The 15,720-nt window shown below is 52.2% G+C and overlaps 1 long non-coding RNA gene across 1 annotated transcript; it reads right to left on the bottom strand.

Annotated features, from left to right (window-relative positions):
* Positions 1 to 786: 786 nt before the first annotated feature.
* On the bottom strand, positions 787 to 2,743 carry LOC138682358 (uncharacterized). Its single transcript, XR_011322459.1, has 3 exons — positions 2,636 to 2,743; positions 1,576 to 2,372; positions 787 to 1,335 (listed from the first exon to the last, which is right to left on the bottom strand). It is a non-coding gene; the product is annotated as an uncharacterized lncRNA (long non-coding RNA).
* Positions 2,744 to 15,720: the final 12,977 nt, after the last annotated feature.

The following is a 15,720-nucleotide window of genomic DNA, read 5'->3' as shown; positions in this document are numbered from 1 at the left end:
TGAATCTGACAGTCTCTTCAGACATCACTAAATATTTTGACCTTACAGATCATAACTTAGCTGAGGCAGCTGCCCAGCCAGAAGCAGCCAGACAGCAAAGCTGTTTGGAGTTCACTTTCCCCATCTGTTCCTCTCTCTGCTCAGGGTGAAAACCCAGCTCCTCTCTCCTTGCATCTCACCATGACTGAGAGGATTTAAGGTTCATCTGCTCCCCTGGCAGAACCAGACAGCCTTTGTGCACCAGCATGGTCACGGCACTGCATTGCAAAGTAAAACCAGCAGCCAAAAAAAGAGGCTTGTCAAATTGCTGGAATTTAGGCGTCCCTGAAGAGTGTCTCCATGACATGCAGGGCTGTCCTGAGCACTGCAGATAGTCCAGCTCTTTGAAGCTTGTGATCCAGCTGTGGTGCCGACCTTCACCCCAACCAGGGCGATGCAAGGTTGCTCTCCAGGGGCTGCTGGAAAGATGGTGTTTCTTGTAGCCAGCAGGACTGAGAACAAGTCATTTGGGCACCAGCAGTCTGATTGCAGATGCTGGGTGAAGGACACCCAAGACCATAAGAAAATGCAACATCGTGTTTTGTCTTGGCTGCCTGGGGTTTGGGTTCATTCCTCATGATTACATGCTATCTTTGAGAGGGGCTGAGACACCGATCGGGTGCTTAACTCATCCCACTCATGTTGCTGAGGATTTAGATATCAACACAGGAACTGGCCTGCCATGACCTGCCGGGCTGTGCCGGCTCCTTGCTCTGTAGGATGCCTGTTACTTCGTGATTTGTGATTCTTTATCAGTTTGCTCCTTATCCGGCCTCGCGGCACTTCTGCTGCATGTGAAAGAAACAGATGTAAGACTAAACATCCATATGGCCAACAAGAAACAAAAAATAAAACAGAAAGCGAAAGGGGAGGGGAAAGATAAGGGAGGGGGCTGTGAGAAACCATCATCACTTCCCAGTGAGATGGTTGATCTCTGTGATCAGGCAGCTTGGGAGGCCAGTAGGAAAGAACAAGAGAAGAAAGTCTTCTTCACCCATTTCTTTACTTGGCTACACACCTTTGTGACCATGTCTAAGACCCCATGGGTCCTTCTAACACAGCCAACTGCCTGTGGCATCTGGAGCACCTTCTCCTCCCACCACAAGTGTCCATAGCTCCCACATGCAGCTCAGTGCCACGCGTAGGTCCAGTTTGGCTCCAGAGGTCACTCAACCCCTAAGCCAAAGTTTCATTTGCTTGATTCGCACCCCAATGAATTGCATGCTCTCGTTGAATGCTCTCTGCGCTGGATTAGTCACGGCTCACATTGAAATCGTACAGCTGCTGGTACTTCTCCTAAGGAAAAAAAAAAGACATCTGGAAAAAATTTTAGGGAGGAAAAAAAAAACAGAAAAGAAACCACGTCTTTTCTAACTGACAACGTGGCAATTGCTTAGTGCTCTTCACTGTAGCCTGAAGCTAAGCCCTCTTCTAAGGGCTTAGACAAATAATAGTGCCAGAAAGATAATTATAACAGCGATTTCTTTATATACGTGGCGGCTTAAACCCTGGTTTTGAAAGAAAGCAAAAACCAACCTGCTGCAGTGATGCAGTCACATCTGGAAATGGCCCCCGAGCTCACGGCAGTGAGCCCGGGTGGGTGGGAGTGAGGGGTCCTCGCCGTCCTCCGTGCACATGGTGGGGAAAGCCGGGTCCTGCATCTGGTGAGGGGCACGCTGCCAGGCCGGGGTGTGCGTCGTCAGCACTGGGATGGAGGGGGGTCGCACCGAGAGGGAAACAAGAGCCTGGAGCAACTGGCTGATTCTTCGATCTCAGCAGATTTAAGAAGCGCCAGAAATGACTGAGAGCTTGCAAAGGAAGTGCTGAAAAGTCCTCTCCACACTTACAAGGCTTAGTGGGGTCATCAAAGAGGAGATTTTGGTGTTACGCTGCCAGGAGGAAAACTAGACCTCACACATGCTTAGAAGGTCATCTTATGCCATCTGCAGCACTGGATGGGCAGGAGATTGCCCAAGGGGTCTCATCAGCCCCGGGAGCCCTTGCAGTGCTGCTGGCCTCGCAGGCCACCTCGGGCTCGTCAACCACGAGTCAGCAGGGTGGTTCGGGCACGGCCGATGCACCCCAGGGCTCCCGGCACTCGCTCCCAGCTCAAGTGACGGCACAAACTCTGATGGAAATAGCAAACAGGACAAGACCCCTCAAGGCTTGAACTCAGTTTACAGCAAAGCCAATAGGTTTGCAGGGCTGAGGTTTGAACTCCAGCTAACCCCAGTTCAAAATCCAAATTTCTTCATCCCATTTCAAGCCAGGTCAAGCAGATCTGGGCTGGCGCAGTTGAGAAAACCCCAGTGCCCTCTAAAAGGGGAACAATTCTGTGCAAGAGGAGAGAAACGCAAGTGAGCAGCTTGGTAGAAGCAATACAAGTATGGATTAATAATCCTGCTGTCCCTTATTGACAAATCTGTTAGTCTAAGGAGCCTTTCCTTCTTTCTACTCTGGGAGGGATTCTCTAATGAGTTTTTCTGGAGAGGATGTTTCTGCATTAATTGCTGGTGGATGCTGCTGCAAAACAATGAACCCAAAGTGCATATAAATAAACAGGATGCCCTGGAACCACTGTGGGAATGTCACTTACTAAGTCTTCATGGCTGGGTGTGTGGCTGGAGGCTGAGCTCCTCACGGGCACAGGGCAGCATGGGGAAAGGCAACGGCCGCTGGGGTGGGAGCCCAGCAGCCAGCTCAGGAAAAGGCGAGTGAGACAAGTAAGTGCAGAGCAGACAGGAATCTGCTTATCCCAGGAATGTCCCAGCTCCCCTGCTATCTGGGAGTGTGTCAGCAGGTCCTGCAGGAGGGTTTCTGTTTTTTTCCATTTCAGAAGCAGATCAGAGGTAGAAAGGGTGTTCTCTCTAGACTCACACTAAGCAGATGCATGGCCACTGGAAGCACCATCTGCACATGGCAGGATGAACCCAAATTGTCCTGGGAACTTGCCTGAGAGTGGCTTTGTCCTACATGGGGCAAGGATTTCTTCCCAGTGGGATGGGACTCTCCCCCCCAGGCTCAGCAGTAGGACTGATGCCTGGTTCAGATGGAGCAGACTAACACCCAGCCAAGGTCTCTTCCAGTGCCTGGACCGGGAAAGCCTGAGCCTCAGTGCTCTGCAGATGGACTGGGGGTGAGCTGGCTCAGTGGGGCAATGCAGGCAAATGGGGTGCTGGCTCTGTCAGAAGCAGGCGGAGAAGGAGCAGTGGATGTCATTGCAGATTTTCAGCTGTAAACCAGAGTCCTCCAGGGCAGCGGGTGGAAATCCAGCTGTGCATGGCTCTGCGGTGAGTCACAACCTGGGAGCAGGCTGCGGAGCCAGGAGGCAGGGCATGCTTGCTGTGGGATGGCTTGCTCTTTCCATGGTGTGCGTGGGCTCTCACAGCTGTCCCCTGGGGTCTCCGAAGGAAGGCAGTTTCCATGCCCCATGGGAGGGATCTTTCCCCCACCTCTTTCAAACTACCCCTGCAAAGATCATCTCACTTGCTTGGACACGTGTGGGGCTGCAGGCTTGGGAGAAGCTTATCTGTCCTCCCTGAAACCAAACTGAATCCAAAGAAGCAGGGGAAAAAAAAAAATAATCCATCACCTTCCACAGCTGTGGTGCAAATAGGGAGCTCTGTGTGCCACAGTTACCCCTACACTGCCCTGGATGCCTCTCGCAGGCATCAGGTCTGCACGTCGCAGCCATACATGCCCCCAGCTACTGCCAGAGTGGGTGGTAGATATAAGCCCTCTGGCCATAGCCCCCCACTGCATCCCTGCAGCAGAGTCCTTGCAGCACTGCCTGGAGCCGTCACACCATGCACCAGCAGATGGGACAGGTCTTCAGCTGCTTTGAAGCTCCCATGAGTGGTCTGGGCACATCCAGCCTGACTGAGTTGGTCCCAATCCAATACCTCCAATATCCAAAGGACCTCATTGCTTTTCCTAAAAGGACTTGTCCCCTGCTGCAGGGGGCTGTTCTCTATTAATCCTAAACACAGGGATGTTGTGTGCCTGAAATACAGTCTGGTGTCTTAGCCTGACTTTGCTTTTGCTCGAGACCTTGTGTTGGAGATGTGCCTATGACTTGCAGAAGATGCAATAAAGCTTCCAAGGGAGAAGTGCAGCAAACACTGCTAAATCCAGGCAGTCCCACGTTGCTCCTGGTGTTTACCTAAGATGCACTTTTGAGTCTTCTTGGGCCTGACAGATGCGGCTTGGCAGCTTTTGAAGGCTATGAATAGAGCTGCTTAAGGAAATAAACAGGAATCCACCTTCAAGCCCCTGGGACATGCAGAGGGAAGTTCCTGGGCTGCAGTGGCAGCTCTTTTGCATGGATAAACACAGCCTTAAAGTCTCTCCTAAAAGGCAGCCTTGATGGGAATACCCAGGTGAAGCTGTGCCAGCTCCAGGACATCCAGATGCCATCTGGAAAGCAGGGGGAATAACCATGGTTGAGGAAAAGACCCGAAAGGCAAATGCCAGGGTTCACAAGGCTTTCTGGGGCCAGCTGCCTCTGCTTTTTTGGCTCATGAGCACGAGGTCCTCTTAGAAAAGCTTGATTCTCAGATTAATTGGCTACATGCTCCACAATCACTGATAACCACACCCCTTTCAATTTCGTTTAATCAGCTCCACAACCTTACATCTTGGAGTGAAATCAGTGGTTTTCCTGGGCCATGTCTTTGCCGGGAGCCCCTTGGTGATTTGCTGGGAGGCCATTTAGCTGGCTCCCCTGCCAGGGACACGATGCAGTGGGCAGACTGGTGAGTGTCCAGTGGGGCTGAGCGGGAAGGGGCAGAGCTGCCATGGATTGGGAATATGGCTGAGGCAAAGCAGGCAGCAGGGCTTGGTGTTGTCCACAGCATAATTTGCTGGCTGCAGGAGCATGGTAGCTGAGAACATGGGCTTTAAACGATGGCTGCCTTCGCTCCAGGCTTGTGCACTGCTGGAAGTGAAGAGGAGCAGGGAAAGACGGTCTTGGGGAGGGCAAGGCACACTGGTGACCAGGATGCTGGGCTGCTTGTTAAATTAAAGTCTGGAAAAATTAGCAGTTCCCTGTGGAGGCTGAAGAACAGGACTTTATTGTCTTCCTATTAACCATCATCGCTGGCAAAACCCTATCAAAATATCCTCCCTCCTTCCAGCCCTGCCCCACAGCAATTCAGTCTGTGTATGGCTCGGTGCTCCAGCACCGTCTCCATCCCCTGCCAGCTGTACAGCCCCGGCCGTCCTGCTGTTGTTTAAGCCGGGAAATGCAGCTTCACACTGTGCAGAGGGATCCCAAGAGGCCATGTCCTTTCCAGCACTGCTCATGGATGAGCTATTACAGCATCCCTGGATGGGAATCAGACTGTGCTGGAGCTGCAGCTGCATCCCAGCATAGCTGGCAGGGCACAACTGGTGTGCCTGGCGTGCTCAGGCCACCCCCAGCTGAACCTGCACATATCCACCCTGAGAATCCGCATTTTTCAATCTATCTTTCTGACACTTTCTGCTCAAGCTTAACTCACTTCAGAACAAGCCCTGGCTTGAGATTTACCGGACGAACAAGCCAGACTGCCGGATGCAGGAGGGTCCCTAAACAGGGTGTCCCTTAAACGAGACAAAATGAGATTTATTTTGGCAACATGCATTTGGGAGGATCTCGTACAGAGGAAGAAGCCAGTCACAGATAGGCTTAGAAGCAAGAAAAGAAGATACAGGGGAGACAGTAGGAAGTGCTTTTTGATAGCAAGGCTTTGGAGCAGGATATCTTGGGAGACTGAGCCATCCCTATTGTGAAGCAGCCGCCTGAAGGGCTGTTGGGACAGGGTAGGTCAGGCTGGTAGGGGCACTACTGACAACTGTTCGAGGATTTTAGCATCTGATGACTGTGATTTATAAACACATCCACTCCAGGCCAACACCAACAGCAAAAGCACTGACCTCCCTAACATGTCTGCTTGCTGGCTCCCTCCAAATCATCTCCAAGTGCATTTCTGAGCCCCTTTAATCTCCCCTGCCCAGCCTGGATTTTATCCTGGGGAGTCTAGGTCCGTTAAAATCTTCCTACCTTGAACAATTCATAAATATGCATAAATATTCTGCTCCTTGCAAGAGCCTGTCAGTGGAGGAATCATTTGCTTCATCTGTCTGGAGTTTGATGGGATTTCACTGATCAGGGGGCAAAAGAAACCCAAGAGGACACAACCCCCTTAGCTGGATGAAAATCCAGCTGCCATCTGAGGGCATATGCAGAAAATACCCCGTCTGTCATTGCTTCAGTGTGATGAGTTCTGGGGATCTCGATTTAGCCCTGAAACTTGTTTACTTCCCTTCAAAAACCACCATCCAGTTTGGCCGGGGTTTGGCAGGAGCCGGTGCTGTGGGCAGGAGCGGCACTGCGGGCAAGAATAGCTGGGCTGTGGGAAGGCTCGGGGCTGATGCTGCACCACGTCTGTGGGCTTGGGGCAAGGTAGAACATGGTCAGCCCCAAAATAGTGAGGTCGCGCGGGGCCCTGAGTGAGCGCTGTGACTTTCCATCCTGTGCCTGGCCCAGAGCTGGGTCCCTCTCTTGGGACCTTCTACTAAAATTAGCAATGTTTCTCCACGTCGTATGCCCTGCATCTGTTATCGGCAGCTGTTTAAGGAGATGGAGGGACCAGAACCACAGTTTAAAAAAACATCAGACTTGGAGAACTCCCTTTTAAGCTTCTCTTTTATGGGAAAAAACTGATGGAAAATGTTCTTCCCTGAAACGGGAGCCCTGGAGAGAGGCCCCTGGACTCTTTCCTGTGTGATGCTGAGACTGCTAATGAACATTAATCGTATCAGGTATCTGCAAAGAGTAACCAGAAAATTACAGAGGTGAGACACGAGCATTGGCGATGTCACCCCCCAGCCCCTTAATTTCAGACTTGCCCAAAGGTGCCCGCCGCATCCTCTCTCCTGCACTAACCTGTCTGCCCACGCCACCCCGGGGAGAGATCTCACCCAGGATTTATTACCAGGATTAATGGAGTGGATTTTTAATGGCATGAATGTTCCAAAAAATTCTGTCGTTCACTTCGGGGAAAAGGTGGGAGCTGGGACATTAGGGGAATACCAGCTTTCTCGATGAGTGGGATGGTGCAAGGAATTGTCTGGGCCTCTCTGGAGATACCCAGCTGCAAAACAGGAGGGAGACCACACTGTGCTTTGGGATTACGGGTGGTGACCCGTCTGGATCCAGGCAGCTCGCACCATACCTGCGCGGGGATATTCAGCTATTCCTTCTCTAATGCACACAGAGGCCAACGCAGCTGTGGACAGCAAGGGCATCCCTGCAGCGGGCAAGGGAGCTTGGCTCCCGCTGTGCCCAGGGGCTCCTTTCCTGCTCCTCTCCCCGCAGTTAACGCTGAAGAGCGAAGGTCCTCGCTGCCTGAGGTGTGCCTGGGCTGACACTGATGTCATATTGCTCGAGGTTTGCCCCCCCATGCTGTTCTTCCTCCAAGAAATTAGAAATAGTGAGTGGTACTGAGGGAATCTGTGCTGCTTCTGGATGGAAAGGGGGTGTGTGAAAAGGTTGGACGGGAGGGGACATCTCTTTCTCCATCCCTTCCCCGAATCCCTCTATGTTCAACCTTTTCCAGTGGAGTCAGAAAGTGCATCCCTCCCCTTGACCTTGCTGGAACTCTGTGTAGAAGAAAGGAAGGGAGGGACTATCAGGGAGTGAGGTTTCCTCTCCTGGCCCCCTTTTTTTTGCACCTACCAATGGCCGCATCTGGAGCGTGGTCCCAGGCTGATGTGTTGGGGAGCGGGCTCCAGCTGCTTGGCCCCAGCCTGGGAGCAAGCTCTGCTCTGCAAACCTGGGAGGACCCATTTCAGCGTGGGACAGGGACACTTTCCCTCCCCACTCTCCCATGAGCTGTGGGGCTTAGCCGCTGCCCAGTCGGGGGCCAGAGAGACAATGTCAGGAGTGGGGAGCAATGCCTGGCTTTCATTTTTATGCACACACACACCCAAACAAGTTTTCTTCTCTGGTGGCAATTGGCAGCTCCTCTCTTAGGTTTGTAAATCTGGAAATAACAGCTGGAGGTTTTTCTGTGTTATCCCACTCTAGAGATGAATTTTAAAACCCTCCCGTGTTGGGTTGCATGGGGTTGGGTCCATTGTTTTCCCTGGCAGAGCGCGGTGCTGGTTCGTGCCCAGCTCCCTTTGCCTCAAAGTGGCTCTTCCAGCATCTATCCCAAGTGCAGCTCCTGCTGTTCGTTGGCGCTCTGGGCAGCTCACGGAGGTTTGCTGGCTTCTTGCTAACACAGCCTCTCTGCTGAGCTGCCTGGCACGCAGCTGAGCACCCAGCGCTCCACTGGCATGCTGAGACCCTGTTTGGAGGAGTTGTGGACAGACTGGCTCTGCCAGGGAGAAGGGAAGCAAGTGGATGGCAAGAGGGGTTTGGAGACACTTACCTGAGATGATAGGTGGGACACAGGGTCCGCACCTTTCTGGTTTTCCTTTGGACACGCCAGGAATTGTAGTTCCAGCTGTCCTCAGCAGGTTCATGGTGGAGATGGCCCTGGGTGGCCAGTGCTAGTGGCAAAGGACGGTGATCCTTACTTGGGCTTACATGTCCCTGTCTTCAGCACGTGGACCCTTGGTGAGAAGCCAACAGCTCAGCACAGAGCCTTTAAAGAGTCAGAGCTGGCCTCTTGGCTTCCTATGCTCTTGCTTTGACCATACTCTGACATATTTTGACCTCGGGGCAGGGCAAGCTTGGAGGGCTGTGACTGAAACTGGAAAGCTAAAAATCCCCCAGCAGTTGTAAAGCCAGCGGGGAGGACTCTGGATGTGCCACATCTCTGCTTTTTTGGCTTCTCCCCTGGCAAAGGACAGGCTGAATTAAGAAAGCAAATGGAGAGGAAACCGTGAAGAAATAAGAGCGGCACTGTGAGTCAAGGACGCTCTGGACTCAGTCCCGTCCTGGTTGCCCTGGAAATTGGATCGTTCCCACCAAGCCGCCTGCTTTGCTGGCTGCTCCTGGGAGGGCACAAGCATTTAGCACTGGTCAGAGGCAGGGGAAGTGGGGAAGGGAAAAATAAAGGGAAATATAGTTACAAATACTGGTATCTGGGTTTTCTCCACCAAAGGGAAACCCTAAGCTCTTTGCCCCATGCCTTTGTGGGGATGGTATGAAGAACTAACCCCCACCAGCTCAGCTGAGACACAAAGGCAAGGCAAAAGCCAAAGGGCCCTAGCTCTCTTTGTAGGTCAGCAGCGCAGCACAAGATTGCCCTGTGGCTCATCTGCCAAGCCTGGGAGATCCAGCCCCAGGGACACCAGGACTGCTCCCTACAATGCTGTCCCAAGCAGGCAGCACCCCAGGCACCCCCCCACTGAGCACTGCCCGCCCTCGAGACAGCCCCGTGTCCCATGCAGACTTCTGATGCAATCGGCGGGATCACCCCGACAATAGCTGTGTGGGTTGGTTTTTTTAAAAGCTGTGCACAACAGATTAAGCCAGCGGCCCCTGTTATGATTGCTGGGCATTGTGCACCATGCTGACGCTGGCTTCTGTGGGCCAAGCTCTGCCCACGGCCGTGCAGGAGCTTCGGGGGGGGAATTCGGTTCATCTGAAATGGGGCAGGAGGGTACTCGGGCACAGTGGATTTCTGCTCCATTCAAGCGTCTCCTTTCATTCACAAGGGAATGAGCTGCGTTTGTTGTTTTAACATTTTCTCATCCATCTGTTGAAAACGGGTGAGCAGGTCTCAGCTGGGCTGACAGAGACGGTGCTGCTTGGGGAATTTCACACCAATTGGGAACTGTGGGGAAGTCTGAAATGCTGCAGCATCTCTCTTCTGGCTGTGCCCTGCCCCAGTGACAGCACAGTAACCCACTGGCCTGGACTGGTGAAGAGGAAACCGGAACCCAGCTATGTAGCACCCAGCAGTCTTTCGGAAGGTGCTTAGGAACAGGCATGATGAGCAGAGGGACAATAGCAGGAAGGGCCAGGCTGAAGGCTCCTGCTTACGCAGACCAGTTTCCCTTGTCTCTTCCAGGTGACCTGGGACAGGTCCATGGAGCAGAACAGTCACAGAGCAGATCTGCTCTCCCCAGAGCAGCCAGGGACCTTGTATCCTGTCCCGTGCATCCCACAGCACCTCTGAGGGAGCTGCTCGCTCGTGAAAGCTGGCTCTCTCCCTGCTCCCTATCGCTGCCCCAAAATGCCACCGCCTGCAGCAGCTGTGGGGCTGTGAACCTCAGCTCTCCGGGGTCCAATAAATTAAACCTTAGTCCGAAAGGGGCTTGGGCTGTCTTTTGCAAACAGAGGCAGCACAAAAGCTGCCTTTCTCCCTCTCATTTGACTTTGTTTTCTCTCCTTCCCCATCTGCTTTTAGCCAAATGGTTGAATAGCTTCAGTATATACTGTGGGAGGCTAAAGCCAAAAGCGGGAGCACCAGGGAAGGAGGCAGAACAGCAGTGCCCTGTGGCTGCTGCCTTCCGGAGGGGCTGGGAACTGTTTGCTGCCCTCGCTCTGTAACCCAGCCTTGATCACCTTGCTGAACCCTTGGAGAAAGCAGCTCCGAAAGAAAATATTTGTGCTCTGGCTAGCACACATGTACACATTTCCTGCTCTTGAAGTCCTTAATTAAGCCTGTTTTTTGTTTGTGTTTTTTTTTTCCTATTTACACTGCCACAGTCTTGGAGGGGGAGTCTGTCAGGTCCCCATGTGTTTTGCTGTTTTGGAAGCTGCAGTGTGGAAAGCTGCCTGTGATGGTCACACAGGGAATCTGCGTGTATTGGCAGGGGAGTGGGAACCAGCAAGGGCCTTTGGTGTTGCTCTGTATGTCAGTGCAGCAAGCATCAGGACAGCTCAGCACATCACCCATTACAGAGTGGCCTCAGTCTGGCTGTGGCCTCACGACAAGGAAGATTGGGTCTTTGTAGACCATATTGAAAAGATGCAAGACCAGCACATTTAATGCAGAAAGACTGCCAAGCTTTCTTCCAGCCAGCCTGGGAGCTTGAGTCCCTCCAAGGGACCACATTATCAGTCTGTTTCATCATGCTTGGCCTCCATAGGCAGAGATGTACGATCACTTAGGGTGATGCTTGTGACTGTGGACACCCAGCCCAGTGCAACTGGGACCTTCAGGTCCAGCTGCATGGCCCTAGTTCAAAAAGCAGCTGGTCGGGGCAACGTTGCAGGTGTTGATCCCAAAAGCGTGGGGGTATGATCCTGCCTGCAAGTCAAACATCAGTCATGGTGCTCATCCAGCTCCCAGCTCTGCTACTGCCGTGCCTGGGCTGGGATCAGGCAGGCGAGCGAAGGTGGAAGCCTAAGGCGGGTTGTTTCTTACAGCAAACATTTAACAGCAGAATAAGACTAGAAAATCCCCATCTCTTGGTAATGAATCCCCTGTGTAACAGTCTTAACACCGAGACACGACACGCCTGTGGAATTCCTGAGATTGTTGCAAACTGAACCCTTCTTTCCCACCCTGAAATTTCACAGCAATTTACGTCTCCAAGCCATCAGGGATCACCATTTGCAGGCACCGAGGGGGATCTCCCATCCCTCGTCTGCTTTGTGCAGCTTGCGGTGCTATTTTGGAAATTCTTTCATTTACTGGGTGGTTCAACTGAGTACAACTGCTCCTTTGGCTAAAATCATCGCGTGCCTGTCATCTGGTAATTAGAAAGCACCAAAAAGCCAGTGGTGCTTAAGGCGGCTCTGGGATGACCAAGGCAGCTTTTTTTTTTGTGGATAAAGGACTGGGCTTTGGAGGCTGTAGACTTTTCCACTGAAATCAGATTTTGGTTTAAAAAGAAGGGGAAGGTAACACTGGGTGAAAAATGACACCCAGAAGCACAGCAGCACTACAAGAAGGGCAATGATCGGTGAGAAAAGCAAATGCCTTCTGTTGGAAAAACCGGGGGGGGGGGGGGGGGGGGGGAGATAATTTTGAGGCAGGGGAAACAAAAGAACCTTTAAAGCCCATCCCTCTGGGTTTGCCCAGTTCTTACTGGTGCTGCAGTTAGAGGCAATTCACGGACTCTCACAGTTCAGCTGGAGCTGGGCTGAGAACCTCGTGAAGAAGTCAGAAGTGAACTCCTGCTGCTGGGAGGACATCTTCATGGATGGCAATGCACTGAACTGCACCTCACCAGCTGCTCATCCTGCAGCTGGAAGAGCTGACACATCCCTCTTCCAGCAGGTCACTGGGATGTCCTGCAGAGCCAGGGTGTCTGTGGTACAGGAAAGCTCCTTTTCCAAAAAGTGCCACCCTTTCCTGTTTGCATTGCAAACTGAGCATTTCCTTGTCTGAAAACGGCCTCACAGTGTCTGGCATATTGTTTACTGTGGAAATTATTGTGACCACGTTAGCTGTGCGGGCTTGTTGGGGTCCCTCTCCACGACATGCAACCTAGGAGCCAATTTCAGGGCAACCTGATGAACGAAGATTTTGAAGATCTTGAAGTTGGGCAGTGGTGGAGCAAAGAGACTATGCTTAGATACTGACTGTCTTATCCTTTTAGACTCTGTGAAAGGGCTGTTTTTTCTCCCAAAGCTTCTCCATAAGCCTCTCGGACAGCCACCCTGCAGGTCTGCTGCTCTGTTCAGACTGATCATCCTTCTTTAACTTCCCTAGCTCAGCTGTAATCAGCCCAAATGCAACCCACGCACCAAAGCAAGGACTGTCACAGGGTGTCATTACTCAGCTCTGGCTGCATATTCATGGGAGAGGTACCCTTTTGGGAGGCACCCTGTGCTCCCGCAGAGCCACTGCTTCAGAATCGGTGCAGAGCCTCCTGTGCTCGCTGTCCTGCAGGCAGGACCAGCAGGTCATCTTCCCCAAACACCTTATCTTATCCAGAGGAAAGGAAAGCAGGCAGAACGAGAGCATTCTGCAGATCGCCTGGTCTGGCCGAAACACCCTGTTCCCCGATAAGCCTGCAAGGTTGATGGGGAAGCACATGCGATGCTGCCCCACTGGGCTTTTGCTGGAGAAAACAAGCCGCAGCTTGGGTGTCATCCTCCAGCCCTGCTCTAATAGGAATTGTCCCAGTTCTTTGTATTTTCACTAAATGTGCCTGGAGTGCTGGGGTTAGCAACCATCACAGTGCTTCCCTCCTCTCAGCTGGAGAAGAAACCTTAGCAGCTCCCTTCCCTTCTCCACAGGGCTGGGGGAAAGGAAGAGGGATGCGATGGGAGGGTCTGAGCACTGGGGCCACTGGAGGAAGTCTGAAGCAGGGCTGACGGGAGCTCTTGGTGCTTTCCCAACTGCTCAATCCCATCAGCACCCTCAGGTATGGCACCAGAGACAGGTGGCCCATGCAGACTTGTTATGCCTCTGTCCCCTCTGCTCTGGAACAGCGAGTGAGGAGCAGGACATCAAATGCCACAAGCCACCAGGAATGAAAGCCCACAAACCCAGCACATGCACGGTCTCCATTGGAAAGCAAGTGGCAGGGACACCTCAGGAAAGGGGCTATGGGCAGCCCCTGCCATGCTGCGCACGCAGGGAAGTTATAGGGGCTCTAAATGACACTAATGGCCGGGTAGAGCACAGCAGCCTAGCGTAAAGATTTCTTGCTGGGAGGGACAGTTAGAGGCATTTCTTAAAGCCCAGGGCAGGGACCAGGAGGGGAAGAGTCCCCAGCCTGGACATCACTGCTCCGCTGGATGCAGACTGGCTCCGGGCAGGCTTTGTGAAGGGTTGCTCCTCTCGCTCTGGGCAGCATGTATTCCCACCACACTCTGCAGCCAGCTCGGGCTGGCCACAGTTTGCCACTGCAGACAATTTCCACCCAAAGCTGCAAAGTCATTTTTGCAGCAGGAAAGAGCTTAAAGCAGTGTCCAGCCCCTGCACCCCCACTGAATGGTGGAGGGGAGGCCTGGGAGGCTGCAGCCCTGCAGATGGGTGCTGAAACTTGAGGTATCTGCATGAACCTCCCGGCTGGCTGTGGGTAGAAACTTTTCCTTGTCTGGCTCAGAGATAAGCAGGCTTTAACCAAAAGACAGTTCAGCAGAGCCGGGAGAGGGGAGCAGAGCAGCTACGGGATTGTGGATAGCATAAGCTGCAGCCTAGACATCAAGGACGAGCAGCCTGGTTTACAGCAAGACAGACTGTGAGTTCTCCTCTGTGGGCACAACACTGCCAGTCCTGCCTGCCAGTATGGCAGAGAGCAAGTGCCACAAGGACTGCTGGCTCCAAGGCCAGCCGTGCCACCACATGCCATCCAGCCCCACGCCAAACCCACAGCACGTGTCCTTCCCCACCCCACTGCCACCAGAGCTGAGCCACCAGGCAACCAGCTGCTGGTGGATGCACTGGCCATGCCTGGGAGGAAGCTGAAAGAAATAAATAATAACTAACACTGGCAAACACCAGCTCAGACCAGCAAGGGGGGGGCTAGGGAAAGGGATTCACTCACTCACTCTGGACCCTGGAGGTGTCATGCCATGCATCTGAGTGCACAGGCACAAAGCAGAAATAGGTTGTGGTTCTGGGCCTTGGTTCTGGAAACTTCCTGCCACTGGGAGATTTTAATGCAAGAAAATAATGCAGTGACGTTACACTTTTATCCTTTAGCTTCCCTTAAACTAAAAAGTAATAAAAAGTGTCTGCAACACATTCCTTGAAGTGTCCCCAGCCCCTGCAAGTGCATCTACAGCAATTAATTGTGCTTTAGATCAATGGTAAAGAAGAACTTTGAAGTACTAAACCACTCTAGGAAAGTATAAATTGCAACTATGTCAAAAGTAATCTCAATGTACAAGGGTGAAAAAATTCTTAGAGTAATGTTTTCCTTCAAACTTTAGTTGGTTTTTCCTTCTGTAGAACAATTCACATGTGACTGGTAGGCATGAGAGACATTCCCCAGGTGAAACGAGAGACAGCAGACTGGGACAGACACATGCAATCCTTTCACTGGGCTGAAAACTTGAATTAAATGGATGGAAGCTGGGCAAAGCAACAGTATAGCCTGGTCACTGGGCTGAGAAGTAAGAGACCTTGGAGAGATTCCCACTCCCTTCCCTTCCTCCATCCCTTCTGCATTTCTTATCAGCACAGGTGTTCTACTGTATCTGTGGGTGCATGCAGCACCTGGGGATCCTACCCTGCATCAGGGCCCCATGAAGCTATTACCTATTTGGTTGAAATTTTGTAGGTGGGCAGGGAAGGGAGCAAGAGGAACACCTGCTAGGGGAAGGGACCGATCCAGGTGTCTTGAGGTGGGCCCAGGATCCGGAATGATTCCTCACATTTATATGGTCATGCAGTGCCCTAAAAAGCACTGTACTAAACCTAGGTTGAGTCTGTGTTCCCTGCTCCTGCTTGCAATATGGTTGGCCTGTGAGCTCAATCATGTTGCTGGGGTTCAGTGACTTCTGCCTTGTGGGCCCATCTAGCTCAAAAGGACCTTGACTTACAGGGGCTGCAAGAGTCCCTTCTTCCCAGCACCTGCATCCCGAATGGAAAGTTTGTCTGTTTTGAGATGGAAAGACATCTGCCAAGACACAGATTCCCTGAATCTAAGTGACGTTCAAGCTCAGTTCTCCTGAGACACGTCCTTCAGGCAGAAATTGCAGTCAACTTCCAAAGATAGGTGCAATTTCCTGGGAGACCTCTCTTGCATGTAATGGGTAGTTTCCCATCCCCAAGAGCCATCTCTTTCACAGAAAACCACTTAAAGCAGTACAAAGACACACAAGACACATAGACA

This window comes from Haliaeetus albicilla, chromosome 27 (assembly GCF_947461875.1).
Source record: "Haliaeetus albicilla chromosome 27, bHalAlb1.1, whole genome shotgun sequence".
Classification (NCBI taxonomy): domain Eukaryota; kingdom Metazoa; phylum Chordata; class Aves; order Accipitriformes; family Accipitridae; genus Haliaeetus; species Haliaeetus albicilla.
The sequence above is the reverse complement of the archived record's forward strand: the minus strand, read 5'-3'. Positions and strand labels throughout refer to the sequence as shown.